The following is a 15,026-nucleotide window of genomic DNA, read 5'->3' on the forward strand; positions in this document are numbered from 1 at the left end:
AGTACTTTGTTTAATTGAAAATGTTTTGGTTAGGACAATCTGTTCCATTTTTGTAACTGAAACTTCTAGGACGCGTAACCTAATAGCTATGCCAACTAAATGGATCTGAATCTGGTTAGATCTTAATAGTTATAGAAGCTTTGTTCTGTTAGGTTTTTCTGGAAGAATTGTGGGCTTTCATTAGCCTAGACCCTCTTTTCAATCTACTGTCCTGCCAGATTTGTTGAACTTCAACAGCCATAAGCTTCAGCCAAAACACATCCAGAAGATATTGCTGGTAGTTTGGAAAAACTAGTTATTCTCCTGTACCTTTCAGTTGTTTCTAACTTATGTTAACTATAAGGAGATCCTTTCACTGAATTTTCTTGGCAAGATTTATTGAGAAGGGGTTTGCATTTGCCTTCCTCTTAAAGTTGGTCACCCAGCAGGTTTCCATTGCCCAGTAGTGAATCAGACCCTGGTTTCCAGAATCACAGTCCACATTCTCAAATCATTATACCATACAGGCTGTCATGGGGAAGACAGGGCTAGAGCTTAATTATGCATTACAATCTTTGCTTGATGGCCTTCCATTGTAGTCCTCATTTGCAGAGATACTTTGTGTGTACAGTAAGGGCCTTGCAGAGGTACTCTATGTACAGTAAGGGCCTTTCAAAAGTGTAACTCTGTCAGTATCTCCTATCCACAAGATAAAATATGTTACAGAAATGGTTTCTACAAGACAAACCTTTGTTTACAATTCCTAAATGACTTCTGATTCAATATGATAGAGAAATGAGGGCTCCCCCCTGTGTTTTTTCAACCTGAGGTGGAATCACGTTAACAGACTTTTCCCAAGTTGAAACAAATCAGTTTGTGTGCGTTTTGTAGCCATTCACAGAATGATTCTCACTCATACCATCCTAAATGGTCAGTGTAGATAGAACCTAAGTCTCTAGGCATGCAGAAGTCTCTCAGAACCAGCACCCTCACTTCACTCCCACCTTCCTCAATATGTGGATAGTACAGGCTATACTGTAGCGTACTGAGCATATTAGCATGCCATAATACTGATTAATATGTTAATTTCTCCCCAGCCCAGGGAGTCCTGAATTGCTGTAAGTGTGTATAGAGTGGCAGCTTGTTCTACTCCATGAATCTGCTGGACAGAAATGCTCATGAATGCATGGGGAACAATGGCCTTATCTAAGAATATAGTAGAGTAGGGAGCCTACCAATACATAGAAGTGGATGAATGATTAAGTATGCACGTAAGATTGAGAGGCAAGGAAAACATTAAATTGGGTTGGGGGAGAAGGCTTGAATAAATTTGAAATCTACCTGTTGAGATCCCCTGATACAGAAAAGCTTCCATGTCAATTCCACACATTACAGATTTAATCAACATGTTAAAAACCTCTGGAGAAATTTCACTACTCTTCCCAACACTACTTATTTGAACTCAATCACAATTCCTTAGAGATTTCTAAATATTACTTTAGGTTTATTTTATTTTAGGTCGAATCTCTTGATAACCTAAATATAGATTCTCCCTGAAAAAATAACTAGCTTTATTAAAACAACTTTTTGGTTTTCCTCAAAATTCTTCAAAAAATTGCTCAAAATTAGAAAAAAGGTTCAGTTGCTCTGGGGTCTTCTCTATTATAATGTTTCACAAGCATAGAAGAGGAATGAGCAACAGAGAAAAAAAACAGTGATTCTGGTTTGGCAAAGGATATAAATAATAATAATAATAATAATAATAATAATAATAATAATAATAATAATAATAATAATAATACCACCCTTTATTTATATTCCGCTTTATCTTCCTGGAGGGACTTAGAGTGGAAGAAAAAATCCAGATGGCTGAAAATAAATGGTCCATGTCATATCATATAGGGATTTGGACTTGAATAAATCCCTTTCTGACTTGGGTAAATCCCTTTTAACTCACAATAATCTCTGACTAGCTTGTACAGTGTCCTGATAATTGTTTCAAATATTAGGAGAAAGTTTACAAATGAAAAATCTAATCTAATCACATGCTGGGCTCTTTGTTTACGATTGGAACTGCACCTTTTCCCATAAGTTTTATTTTCTTGATGTCTGTGTCAATCTTTCATTATAGCTAGCATTGTAGCATCAGAACCAAAATATTAAACTTAATTTTCTTTCCAAGCTATTAAAATACTGAAAAGAAACCAAATCCATTTGTAGATTTATGATTACGATTATATACTGAGCCAGTTATTTTTTGGCATGCAAATAATTTCTTGTACATTTAATTATCCAGTATGTTTCCCAGTGCTGATCAGGCATTGTTATATCCATACAGACATGTGTGAAAGCCCCCCCCCCCCATTAGAACCATAAAATTGTGTCTTCCTTGAGGAACCCAAAATTGAGTACACTTTGAATAACAAAACACTTTCTAAAGCTAAGACTGCACTGTTTTCTACGCACCTAGAAAAAGTAAAGTGCTAGGATAAATGTGTTTCAGAATTAACTGAAGATACAAAGTAAATTGTATCACTGAATTGCATTAAGAATAATAAATACAATCAGCCCCCCACTTTTGCTGTGGTTAGTGGCACAAGACCCCTGTGAAAGTAGAGAAACTGAAAATTTAAAAAAAAAACCTGTTTTACTTGAGAGAACAATTTTCTAGGAATTTCTAGGTCCTTCAGCATGACTCTGTGGTGAACTTCCAGCACATATGCTCTCCAGCTAACAGGAAGAGATGTCCCAACGTTATGTTTTTTATAACAGATTGGGGATAGTTTGAATGACTGTTAAGAACAGTGACTGTGAAGAAATGCAGTCAGATATGTATAATCAGTCCTCCACATTTGCAAGCTTAACTTTGGCAAATTTGACATGGATTATCTAGGAATCTCCTTGTTTTGCACTCCAAGGTAGCAATCAGGAAAACACATTTAGTGCATAGACATGAGAACATTTTCAAATCTTACGAGAGCGGTAGTTCAAAACTTCGAGGTTACGTCACTGCACAGTTTCAGAAAAGAAATAAAATGTCTTCCAAACAGGGAGTCTTCCAAACAGAATATTCAAAGCTGAGTATTTTCTGAAGGTAAAAATTGTAGTATTTGGGTGTGATGGGGTCATAGAATCATAAAACAATTGAGTTGGAAGATACCACATGGGCCATCTATTCCAACCCCATGCCAGGCGGGAAAAGTACAAAGTATTCCTAACAGTTGGCCATCCAGCCTTTGTTTAAAAGCTTCCAAGTAAGGAGCTTCCACCACACTCAGAGAGAGAGAGTTCCACTGTTAAACAGCTCTTTCAGTCAGGAAGTTCTTCCTAATGTTCAGGTGGCATCTCCTTCCTATAATTTGAACCTATTTCTCCAAGTCCTAGTTTCCAGGGAAGCAGAAAACAAGCCTTCTCCCTGTCCCTGAGTCCCCTTCGGGAGAGATAAAGTGAGGTATAAACAAATCATAGAATCATAGAATAGTAGAGTTGGAAGAGACCTCACGGGCCATCCAGTCCAACCCCCTGCCAAGAAGCAGGAAATTGCATTCAAAGCACCCCCGACAGATGGCCACCCAGCCTCTGCCTAAAAGCCTCCAAAGAAGGAGCCTCCACCACAGTCCAGGGGAGAGATTTCTACTGCCGAACAGCTCTCACAGTCAGGAAGTTCTTCCTGATGTCCAGGTGGAATCTCCTTTCCTGTAGTTTGAAGCCATTGTTCTGTGTCCTAGTCTCCAGGGCAGCAGAAAACAAGCTTGCTCCCTCCTCCCTATGACCTCCCCTTACATACTTATACATAGCTATCATGTCTCCTCTCAGCATTCTCTTCTGCAGGCTAAACATGCCCAGCTCTTTAAGCCTCTCCTCATAAGGCTTGTTCTCCAGACCCTTGATCATTTTAGTTCCCCTCCTCTGGACAAATTCCAGCTTGTCAACATCTCCCATCAATTGTGGTGCCCAGAATTGGACACAGTATTCCAGGTGTGGTCTGACCAAGGCGGAATAAAGGGATAGCATGACTTCCCTGGATCAAGACACTATACTCCTATTTAGGCAGGCCAAAATTCCGTTGGCTTTTGTAGCAGTTGCATCACATTGTTGGCTCATGTTTAACTTGTTGTCCACGAGAACTCCAAGATCTTTTTCACACGTACTGCTGTCGAGCTAGGCGTCCCCCATTCTGTATCTTTGCATTCCATTTTTTCTGCCAAAGTGAAGTACAGTAGACTCTCATTTATCCAACACTCGCTTATCCATATTCTGGATTATCCAACGCATTTTTGTAGTCAATGTTTTCAATACATCGTGATATTTTGGTGCTAAATTCGTAAATACAGTAATTACTACATAGCATTACTGCGTATTGAACTACTTTTTCTTTCAAATTTGTCTTATAACATGATGTTTTGGTGCTTAATTTGTAAAATCATAACCTAATTTGATGTTTAATAGGCTTTTCCTTAATCCCTCCTTATTATCCAACATATTTGCTAATCCAACATTCTGCCAGCCCGTTTATGTTGGATAAGTGAGACTCTACTGTATCTTGCATTTGTGCCTGTTGAACTTCATTTTGTTAGTTTCGGCCCATCTCTCCAGTCTGTTAAGATCGTTTTGAATTCTGCTCCTGTCTTCTGGAGTGTTAGCTATCCCTCCCAGTTTGGTGTCGTCTGCAAACTTGATGATCGTGTCTTCTAACCCTTTGTCCAAGTCGTTCTGTTGAACAGAACTGGGCCTAGGACATAACCTTGCGGCACTCCACTCGTGATTTCTTTCCAAGATGAAGAAGATGCATTGGTGAGCACCTTTTGGGTTTGTTCACTTAGCCAATTAAATATAATAATAATAATAATAATAATAATAATAATAATAATAATACATGACTATCATGTCTCCTCTCAACCTTTTCTTCTGCAGGTTAAACATACCCAGCTCTTTAAAACCATCCTCGAAGGGCATGGTCTCCAGACCTTTAATCATTTTAGTTGCCCTCCTCTGGACATGTTCCAATTTGTCAATATCTCTTTTAAATTGTGATGTATGCATCTGTATGCATCCCATCTGAAAATGGTATGCAGTCACTCAGAACAAAATGGAATGCATAGTGATATAAACAGATTATAGCTCAATGTGAGTGTCCTTTTGCATTCTTCCCTGACAATTTTCCTGGCTCTAATCTCGTTAGGGGTCAGTTAGGCTTAATAGTGCAAATCTATTTTTTATATTGTCTTTGAATTCTGTAGGAATGTGCGTTAGTTTGTATTTCGGAAGGATGGTTGGTTTCATCAAAACTGTGTCCAGGCAGTGATTTCATTTGGGATGGCTTTCCTTTACTTTGCTTACAGTGTTCCAATATTTATATTAAATCTGCTTTGTAACAAATATTTTCTCCCTTTTAAATGTTCAGCAGTGAGGTTTTTATCTGAAATATCTATACATAGAAGTTCACTGGGTTCTCTGCATTTTCATCTGTGATGATGAACAGTAACCTTCTTCTGGTTGAATTCAAATTTATTTGTTGTCAGGTGCTGTGCATGGTGCAATGCCAAACTGAGTACAGGTTGATTTTCCCTTATACGGTAATCTTGTGACCAAGAGTGTTTTGATTTGGATTTTGGAATACCTGTATTTGCATATATGTTCATCATGAGATATCTTGGAAATGGAACACAAAACTCAAAGTAAATTTATTTTCATATATCCCTGAAGGAATATGTTCATTGATTATTTTAAATAATTTTTGCTTGAAACAAAGGTTGGGTACCTTGAACCACCAGAAAGCAAAGGTATCTCTTTCTCAGCAAACCACATGGAGAGTTCCGGAGTACCATATTTGCTGCCAATCCAGGGCAACAAGTTAGAGCTTTTGATTCTGGGCCTCTCAGCCCCTAAACTGTACCTTTTCCCAAGTTCTCCACACGTTCAGCACACTCTGACCTTCTCCCCACATTGATTGGAAATATCTGAATGGAGATTCTAACTGCATTTGGATGTTCACCTGAAAAACACAAAAATCTCGCATTAGAGTCCTCTTTGTGGTTGGGAACCCTGTTTGCAAAGAGTTTCTGATTCTACTGAAGGCTATAGCCATACTCTGACTGGAGTCCTCAGGGGCTACACATTCAGCGTACAGGGAGTCCCCGAGTTACAAACATCCAACTTACAAACAGGGCCGGCCCAAGGTAATTTTCAAGTGTAGGCAAACAGAATTTTGGCGCCCCCCCCCCCAAACCAATCACTGAAAAATAAAAGCATTGGATAAGCGAAAATGTTGGATAATAAGGAGGGATTAAGGAAAAGCCTAAATAAAGAACAACACTCTGAAAATAGGGGAAATCCAGACAGGAAACAATCAGGGCCAGCTAACACCTCCCAACCAAGGATGCCCCCAGGGAGGAAGCAGCCAGACTTTGAATCTGCAAGGCCATTAAATGCTAATCAAGCTGGCCAATTGCAACATTTGCACTAGCCTCAAACAGACAAGAGCTCTTTCTCCCAACCTGGACATTATTGCACAGATATACAAACCCCACTTGCCAAGTTTCCAACAGACCTCACAACCTCTGAGGATGCCTGCTATAGATGTGGGCAAAACGTCACGAGAGAATGCTTCTGGAATGGCCAGACAGCCCGGAAAACTCACAGCAACCCAATTTCTTTTAAATCCATAAAACATATAAAACCATTTATATACCACCAGCATCCAGGACAGAGAGCATCATAGGAGGAAGTTGGCCTTAAAGGACCTACAGATTGCTAGAGGAAACATTTTAATTCAATCTGTAAATGATCAAATCTGCAACAAACAATTAAACAAACAAATAAACCCACTATGGCAGAAGGACAATTGCATTTTGGCATCCACACAACTTCCCTGCTAAGTAGGCCATTGTGATTTACTCTGTATTGCAAATTGGGGCAATAAGGGGATGATGCACTTAAGGTCAAGGGGAAGGAATATGATAGAGGGTCACCTTTTGGATTGTGAATATATATATCTATATGTGTGTATAACATTAAAAAAATCTATTTAAATGTATAGTCCACTGTTTTCCCAGTCCTGGGACTCTGCTATTGTTATCATCACCCTGCTCTTATCTCGATTGAGATACAAAATGGCTCACAACACTTGAAAAAACAGTGCAGTTTTAAACCCACAGCACACAACTATTAAAAATGTATTTATTTATTTATTTATTACAACATTTATATCCCACCCTTCTCACCCAAAAGGGGACTCAGGGTGGCTTACAATAAATCACAGATATATAAAAATATATAATACAATGCGAGCCAATTGAAATCACTTAGCTAGTTAATTACAACATTCATAAAATACAATAATAAATAAGCAGATGGACGCAGTCAGGTCTAAAATACGAGTCTGTCAGGACCCAGGCTACAGAGCACCAATAACCATGCGCAGAGGCCAGATTCTATCTAATATCTTTATTAAAGGAATATATAAAGTCAATAAAAACAAATGAAGAATATAGTTCAGAAGTAGACCTTTCAGGAAAGGTCAAATATAGTCCAGGAAAACAATGTCCAATATGTGATATTAGAGTCCAAAGTTATAATCCAATAACCGAAACACACACTTTGCCAAGCAAAGTGTGGGGAAATGACAGGGTCCTTTAGTCCAATGGAGCTTGACAACAAGGCTGGAAGCAAACTAGATTCTTGGCAAACAAGGCTTGATACGTGGCAACAAGAGGCAAGAAGCAAGAACGAGGTCCGTGGCAAGATCCGGGGACAAGGCAGGCTTGGAACTAGAACAAGGTCCGTGGCAAGGTCCTGGAAACAGGGAACTGGAGTAGCGTAGTCCACACACGATCTCACTCCCGAAGCTGACGAATTGACTCCGCAAGGATTTCCTTGCGGGCAAACACCTATATAGGATCTTGTTTTCCCGCCAAGGAACACTTTCCCTGGGGAACAAGAAGCGAAACCCATACTGTGTCCAGATGCATGACTCCTTAAGATTTCCCAAGGGAAACAGGCTTAATCAGCTAATTGTCTGGCAGCGATTCTGGCGCTTCGGCGATTCGCTTCCCTAACGCCTCTATCTCGATTATAATTATCCCGGCGAGAGAACGGGGGAGATTTCTGCTCAAGGCTTGTTTGGCTGACTTCTTGTGGGCAAACATCTTGCAGGTGCAAGAGCTCCAATTCTGGCTAAAACGGTGGGAAACCCAAGTTTTCCTCTTCGTCTGTCACAATAATACTAGGAAGGGGACTACATGGCCCATGAGACATCACAGAGTCTATCAGTTTGAGTTCCAGCACACTTAACAATACTTAGTGCTGCTATTGCTGTTCGAAGGCCTGGCCCCACAGCCAGGTCTTAACTTTTCTACGAAAGGATAAGAGGGAGGGAGCCTGCCTGACTTCACTTGGGAGGGCGTTCCATAGGTGGGGAGCCACCACTGAAAAGGCCCTGTCTCTCGTCCCCGCCAGCCGCACCTGTGAAGCTGGCGGGAGCGAGAGCAGGGCCTCACCTGAAGATCTTAAACTTTTAAAATCCCTTAAAGCGTTTAAAATTAAAATAATGAAAATATCCTAGAGCACCTCCCTGATTTGCTCCGAAAGGCAGCTTCTGGAAGCTTCAACCGGTGGGAGGCAGCCTCCTGGAGAGCATGCACACCTCCACTTCCGGCAGGAGGTAGACTCTCACGCCGGCCGGAAGGCCCAGACTGGCCCAAAGGCTCTGCAAAGTGCCCAACGTCTTCCTGGCGAGCAGGACAGCGTTGGGTGTTTTTCAGAGCAGAGAAACAGCACTTCTCAGCTATTGCAGACAATATTTTACATGACAGTAATGTGCTGTTTTAAGCAAATGTAACAAAAGGCATGCACAGGCAAGTCTATATTAAAAAGTATACGCAATTTAAAATCCATAAATTGGTTTTAAGGGGAAAAGCACACATCAGCTAACGGGTAAAACAGAAATTACATCTTATTACACTTTAGAAGAAGTCACAAGCAAATCACTTGTAAAATTATTGTGTCAGGACAATTACAGGGGGGCTAAGAATCTGAAAAGATGTAGAACTAGACCTTCAGGATCATGACTACTTGTTCTCCCTACACAACCATGGATGTTAAACAGAGTGAGATTCAGACTATTTTTAAATCTTAAGCAGGTGCAAATGAACAAATGATCTTAGAGCTATGTAGGAAGTGAAAAAGGATGAGATAGAATGTTGAATTGGCTTGTTCTTCCTGTGCTGGCAAACTTCTTTGCATCTGAAATTGAACTAGCAGGTCTCTGCAGTGTGTGGGAAAGGTGGGGGATAAGGCTATGCAAGATCAGTTTTGGACACGCCAGAAAAACCCCAGGAACAGGAAGTGCAAATTCATTGCGCAGCTTGCCTTTCTTCTTTTGTAATGTTACAGGTGGTCCTAAACAAATATTTTGTAGAGCGGTAACCCTGTTAACTAGTAGTCCTTTCAAGAATGGCCTAGCAACATCCTTCAGTAATGGCTAGTTAAATTTCATTTGAAATGTGTGTGTAACATTTTACTCAGATGATTGTATTCTACATGCTTGGTACAAATCAGAAGTGCATTAATTGGGGCAAAGAGCAAAGTGTTAAATTGATCTGAGATTAGAAAAGATCAGGTAGAAGTCAATGTATAATCTTTTTCTAAACATGGCTGTTCAGTGAAATAGAAGGAAAATATTTAGAGACAAGAGAAAATATATATACGAGTGTGAAATATGTGTTTAGATTCTAGACATTTATCTGTAAGAGGAGCTACATGTTTTTATCGGTGCAAATATTATTGTGATTCTCAGGTTGAGAGTTATTTACAATTGCTTTAGCTATATATAATGTTCAGCATGCTACTTTTTAGAACAGAGCTTTCCAAACTGTGTCGCGACATGTTAGTGTGTTGGCTGCAGTATGTATGTCACGTGAATGCAATGGGAAACCTCTGAATCTTTGTGAAAAAAGCAATAAATTATATATTTTTAAAGTATAAATGAAAGGTTTTCATGAGACATTTGTATCCCCATACATTTTGTTATTACAAATTATGTATGTATACATATGCAAGGTGTTGATTTAACTTACAGTTTTCTAGTAAAACTGAATTACTGTGTTATAAAATGATTCATGTCTAAAAAGTGTGCAACCAACATGAAAGGTTTGGAAAGCGCTGCTCCTAGAACAAAGGTGTGAAAAATATAGCCCTCAGGGACCCCTCCACCCCACCCTAATAATTGTTTATACTTTCCCATGCCCTTAGTAGTTGTGAGATGTAATTTCACTCGTTCTGTAAGAGAAAAACATACATTTACATGGGGACTTTTCCAAAAGGGGAAATAATTCTGTCTACTTCCTATTTACAAATAGATTCCTCCTGGACAAACAAATGGACTACAAAAAGTTGCAAAACTGCTTCCCTACAACCAATAGAGAATCTGTGAATATTTCTAGTTAAAAGTGGGAAGTAAATCTCTCAAATCCAAAGGATACATGACACTCTGGCCCTGGGAAAGTTGCTTGCCCTCATGTTCACTCTAGAAGCATTTGGTAGCAATGTTAAGTCTGCTTTTTCTTCAGAACAGTAATCCAGAATACCCCCTAGAGTTATATCCATGCTGAGCTAGGGTTTTATTCCATGAAGTTTGGGAGAAAGGCAACTTCAAAAAGCCCCCCAATACACTGTTTTCACTGTTGCCAAAATTTTGTTTTTGGTTTTGGTTTTTTTTTGGGGGGGGGGGGGTTGAGGTGGCAGCTCTTCTAGTTAAATGTGGTATTTCTCTGGTTACTTTTATTTCTTGCAAGTCCCCTGAGAATGGTGTATGTGGTGAGACAATCATTCTCGTGGGATTTATGGGGGAATAAATTTTTCACTAAAGTATCAGGAGTGGTAAGACCTGGATGTTGCCCTATGTATCATCATGTTGTCTTTCTCTCTAAAATTGCCGGCTTCCGTCCCGCGTTTCAGTTGTTCTCAGTAGGACCTGTGAACAGAGTGACCATTTTAGGTCAGCGCTTGTTTTCTTATCAGAAATGGAAATCCATAGGCCCTTTCTACACTGCCATATAAAATCCAGATTATCTGTTTTGACCTGGATTATACAGCAGTGTAGACTCATATAATCTAATTCAAAGCAGATAATGTGGATAATCTGATTTGATAGTCTGGATTATATGGCAGTGTGGAAGGAGCCTTAGATGACTGGGAGAGAATGTTTAATCCAGACAATCTCACGCCTAACCCTGCTTATGAGCAGTTCTGCATAAGTGTACTCAGGTGTAGCAACTGCTCAGTCTATAAAGTTCAGCTTTGCATCACAGCTTCCTGGGCTTTCAGTTTAATAGCCCCATACTTCCTGGCTAGAAATTGCTGTATGGGCAGTGATTGAAAGATGTTTATGGGCCAGCTGGGAAGCTTCCATGCCTATATCTAACAATATCCCAAGATGTTGCTGAAGGCTTTCATGGCTGGGATCACAGGGTAGTTGTATGTTTTCCGGGCCATGTTCCAGAAGTATTCCCTCCTGACGTTTTGCCCACATCTATGGCAGGCATCCTCAGAGGTGAGGTATCCCAAGAAATGTTACTATTCGTATTGAAAGTTATATGTTTACTGTTGAGCTCTAAGCTGTTTGGCCAGAAGTGACTTTGGATTTCCTTTGAAATGAAATTTCAGTACCAGTTTTCTCTAAGAAAAGGCAGAGTAAAATGTTTTAAATGTGCATTTAATTCCTGACTAATAACATTCAATAATTTAGTTGACCTTTTTGGAGTAATTAAAAACATAAGAAAAGTAACTAGTACTTCTCAACCTCTATTTTTTGTTAAATATGAAATCTAATGTTTGGTGATAAATGCTATCACCAAGTTATATGAATGTCTTTAAGACTGCATTCGATTTACATAAAGGCAAACAATTTGTAGCATTTTAGACAAAGTATGATATTGTTTAGACTGCCAGTGAGAATTTTGTCTCTCTTCTCCTGTCTAGACAATTGGGCGGTTTCCTTAAAATGTTAAAAATTGCCCCCTTTTACCTAAACCGAAAGCCTGTTTCTGAGTAATTGTTTCTCTCTTTTGTGCAGCACTACAACCAAGGCTTTTATTTTGGTCTATAAATGACAGTATTTATTGCTAAGACCACTTAAAGGAAACTTCAATTGGCATAATTATAATCCATTATAAAAATACAGCATTTTAGAAACATCAGCACCCAAACCTTAAAAACACATAAATTTAGCTGCCTACAAGTTTATTTGGTGACACATTTATTAAATTGCTCGTGTGTGCTCGTGCAGTTTTTCTTTTCCTCAATTTCAGACTATACTATACATATCATTTCATAAAGTTCATGGATTTCTCTCAGTTTTACATAGAACCTATTGATGGAGAATTTCATAGGAATAGGTTTATCTATTGTAATGGATCATGATTCACTTGTTCCAAGCAAAAAAGTAGTTCTCTTTGTATATCTTTATGGATTTTTTCTAAGTGGTCATTTCTCCTGATGTTTTGGAGAGAATCTGAAAGAAACAGTGACTCAGTTTTAATTGGATACAGAAATGAAAGATAGCAAGAAGGCTTTTCTAGTCTATCCTGTAATGAGAAGTTTCTTTTCTGTATCAGATTAAAACTGTGCCACTGTTTCTTCAGAGACTTCAGAGGTGCTGAGTGATATACGTACTTTGAGATATTAAGTACTACTGTCATGCTCCTTACGTGCCCCTATTTATGAGATTTCCTGTTTTCTTTAAGTATTCAGTACTGTATATATTCATGTATACATCTAGACATTGTAAAAATCAACAATCAAAAACTAAGCTGCCTTCATTTTAAGTACTGTACCTTCTCTGAGTAGAGTGGCAAAAGGCAAGAATGCAGTGCATCTTGGAATAATCTAAAATAAGCGCTGACCTCCTCTACTTTGCTGCAGTGGCCTATTTGAATGCTTGGAAGAGGAAATGGCAGCAGCAGCTCTTTGGCGCCTCCCATCAAAGGAACAAAAAGACAGTGTTTCTTTTAGGTTCTTCTGGGATGAACTGAAATCATGTTTTTTGCCACTCTGCTCAAAGAAGGTTATGGTTCTTTTTAATAAGGGTTTTAAGGTAGAGTACTTTAGGTCTTATCAAAAAGGCAACCATCTCCTTCTCTGTGTTTAGTTGTCTTTTTAAATGCCTGGACTGAAAAATGATGCTCAACTTCTCCATGGGTCAAAATCCATAATTTTGGTGTGAAAACGTATTCACCAAGCTCTGCATTATCTCGTCCTACACTACATCCTCCTGACCCACAAATACTCATAGACCTGCATTTGAGATATGTGGCACACCCCCATTGCAAGTGAAGTCCAAATATGTTGCTATGTGCTTTGAATTACTCACATATAAATTAGGTAGGTGGGGATGGAGTAGAAAAGGGCTTCATTGTGCCCACTGTGGATTTTCTCCCACATAAGCAGGTGTGCGGATGCATATATCTGTGGGCACAGGAAGGGATAGATTGCACTAATTGGTTTTTCTGCTTTTTTAAAACTACAATTCAGCTGAACTATTGAACTACTGTAAATGCTCCCCCATTTTAATTCAGGAGGTAGGAGTACTTTTTAGGGCTGAGTGTCAAAAACTCTTTATTGCTCTAATCTCTCATACCCCCCCCCCCTCCCAATGATGCTGTATCGCGATGTTTTGCTCTAAGACCATAATGGAAATTGAAGATGTTATCCAGAAAGTTGAAGCATCTGCTTAAATTCCTGCTTGAAAGGGTAGTTGAAATATTCTTCTTGTTTGCTGCATGTGTGTAGATCAGCAAAATGGGAAAGGAGTTCAGTTCAGCCCCATTTTAAAATTTCCCTGTTTTCAAGAAGGGACTCAAATAATTATCATCTAGTCAACCTGACATCAATTTTTGGAGCAGATCATTAAGGAGGCAGTCTCTGATCACTTAGAAAAGAATGCTATGGTCACTAAAAGTCAACATGAATTTCTCAAAAGCAAGTCATGTCACACTAATAATTTTTAATGGTGTTACAACCTTGGTGGATGCAGGGAATGCGGTGGATGTAACATATCTTGAATTCAGTAAGGCATTTGACAAGGTCTATCGTGATCATCTTGCAAACAAACTACCCTGTTTTCACTAAAAATAAGACATCCCCAAAAAATAAGACCTAGTAGAAGTTTTGCTGAATTGCTAAATATAAGGCCTCCCCCGAAAGTAAGACCTAGCAAAGTAGGATCGGTAAATGTACGTACCATGGAGTGTTTTACATGGAAATAATGGTAGTAACAAGAAATTCTTGATAGGATTCACAGTTTGTCTGGTCATGCTGGTTTGTGATGACAACTACTGTAAAGTATATAATAAATGTTCATTTTTTTGTTCAACAATACATGTGAATTTTTCTTCATGGACAAATAAGACATCCCCTGAAAATAAGACCTGGCGCATCTTTGGGAGCAAAAATTAATATAAGACCCTGTCTTATTTTTGGGGAAACACGGTAGTAAAGGTGTGGGCTAGATAATATTACTGTTTTACTGGATTTGTAATTGGTTAAACAAAGGATGCTCACCATTGGTGACTCTTCATCTTGGAAATATGTGTCTAGTCAGATGCCTCAGGGTTCTGTCCTGGACCCAGTGCTGTTCAACATCTTTATTAATGACTTGTATGAAGATTTAGAGAGCATGCTTACCAAGCTTACAGATGACACCAAATTGGGACGTATGTGATTCAGCAGCTAAGAAAGCCAATGGGATTTTGGGCTGTATCAAAAGAAGTATAGTGTCTATATCAGGGAAAGTAATGGTGCCCCTCTGTTCTTCTTTAGTCAGACCTCACCTAGAATTCTGTGTGCAGTTCTGGACACCACAATTTAAGAGAGATTTATACAAGCTGGAACGTGTCCAGAGGAAGGTGACTAAAATGATCAAAGGTCTGGAGGCCATGCCCTATGAGGAATGGCTTAAAGAGCTGGGTATGTTTAGTCTGCAGAAAAAGAGGTTGAGAGGAGACATATGTATATGAGGAGAATATACAAATATTTGAAAGGATGTCATA

The 15,026-nt window shown here is 39.1% G+C and overlaps 1 long non-coding RNA gene across 7 annotated transcripts in view; it reads left to right on the forward strand.

Annotated features, from left to right (window-relative positions):
- LOC103278942 (uncharacterized) overlaps positions 1-15,026 on the forward strand; it is a 104,300-nt gene that overhangs the window by 51,112 nt on the left and 38,162 nt on the right. The gene's annotated exons all lie outside the window — the stretch shown is intronic.

Source organism: Anolis carolinensis, chromosome 5 (genome assembly GCF_035594765.1).
Source record: "Anolis carolinensis isolate JA03-04 chromosome 5, rAnoCar3.1.pri, whole genome shotgun sequence".
NCBI lineage: Eukaryota > Metazoa > Chordata > Lepidosauria > Squamata > Dactyloidae > Anolis > Anolis carolinensis.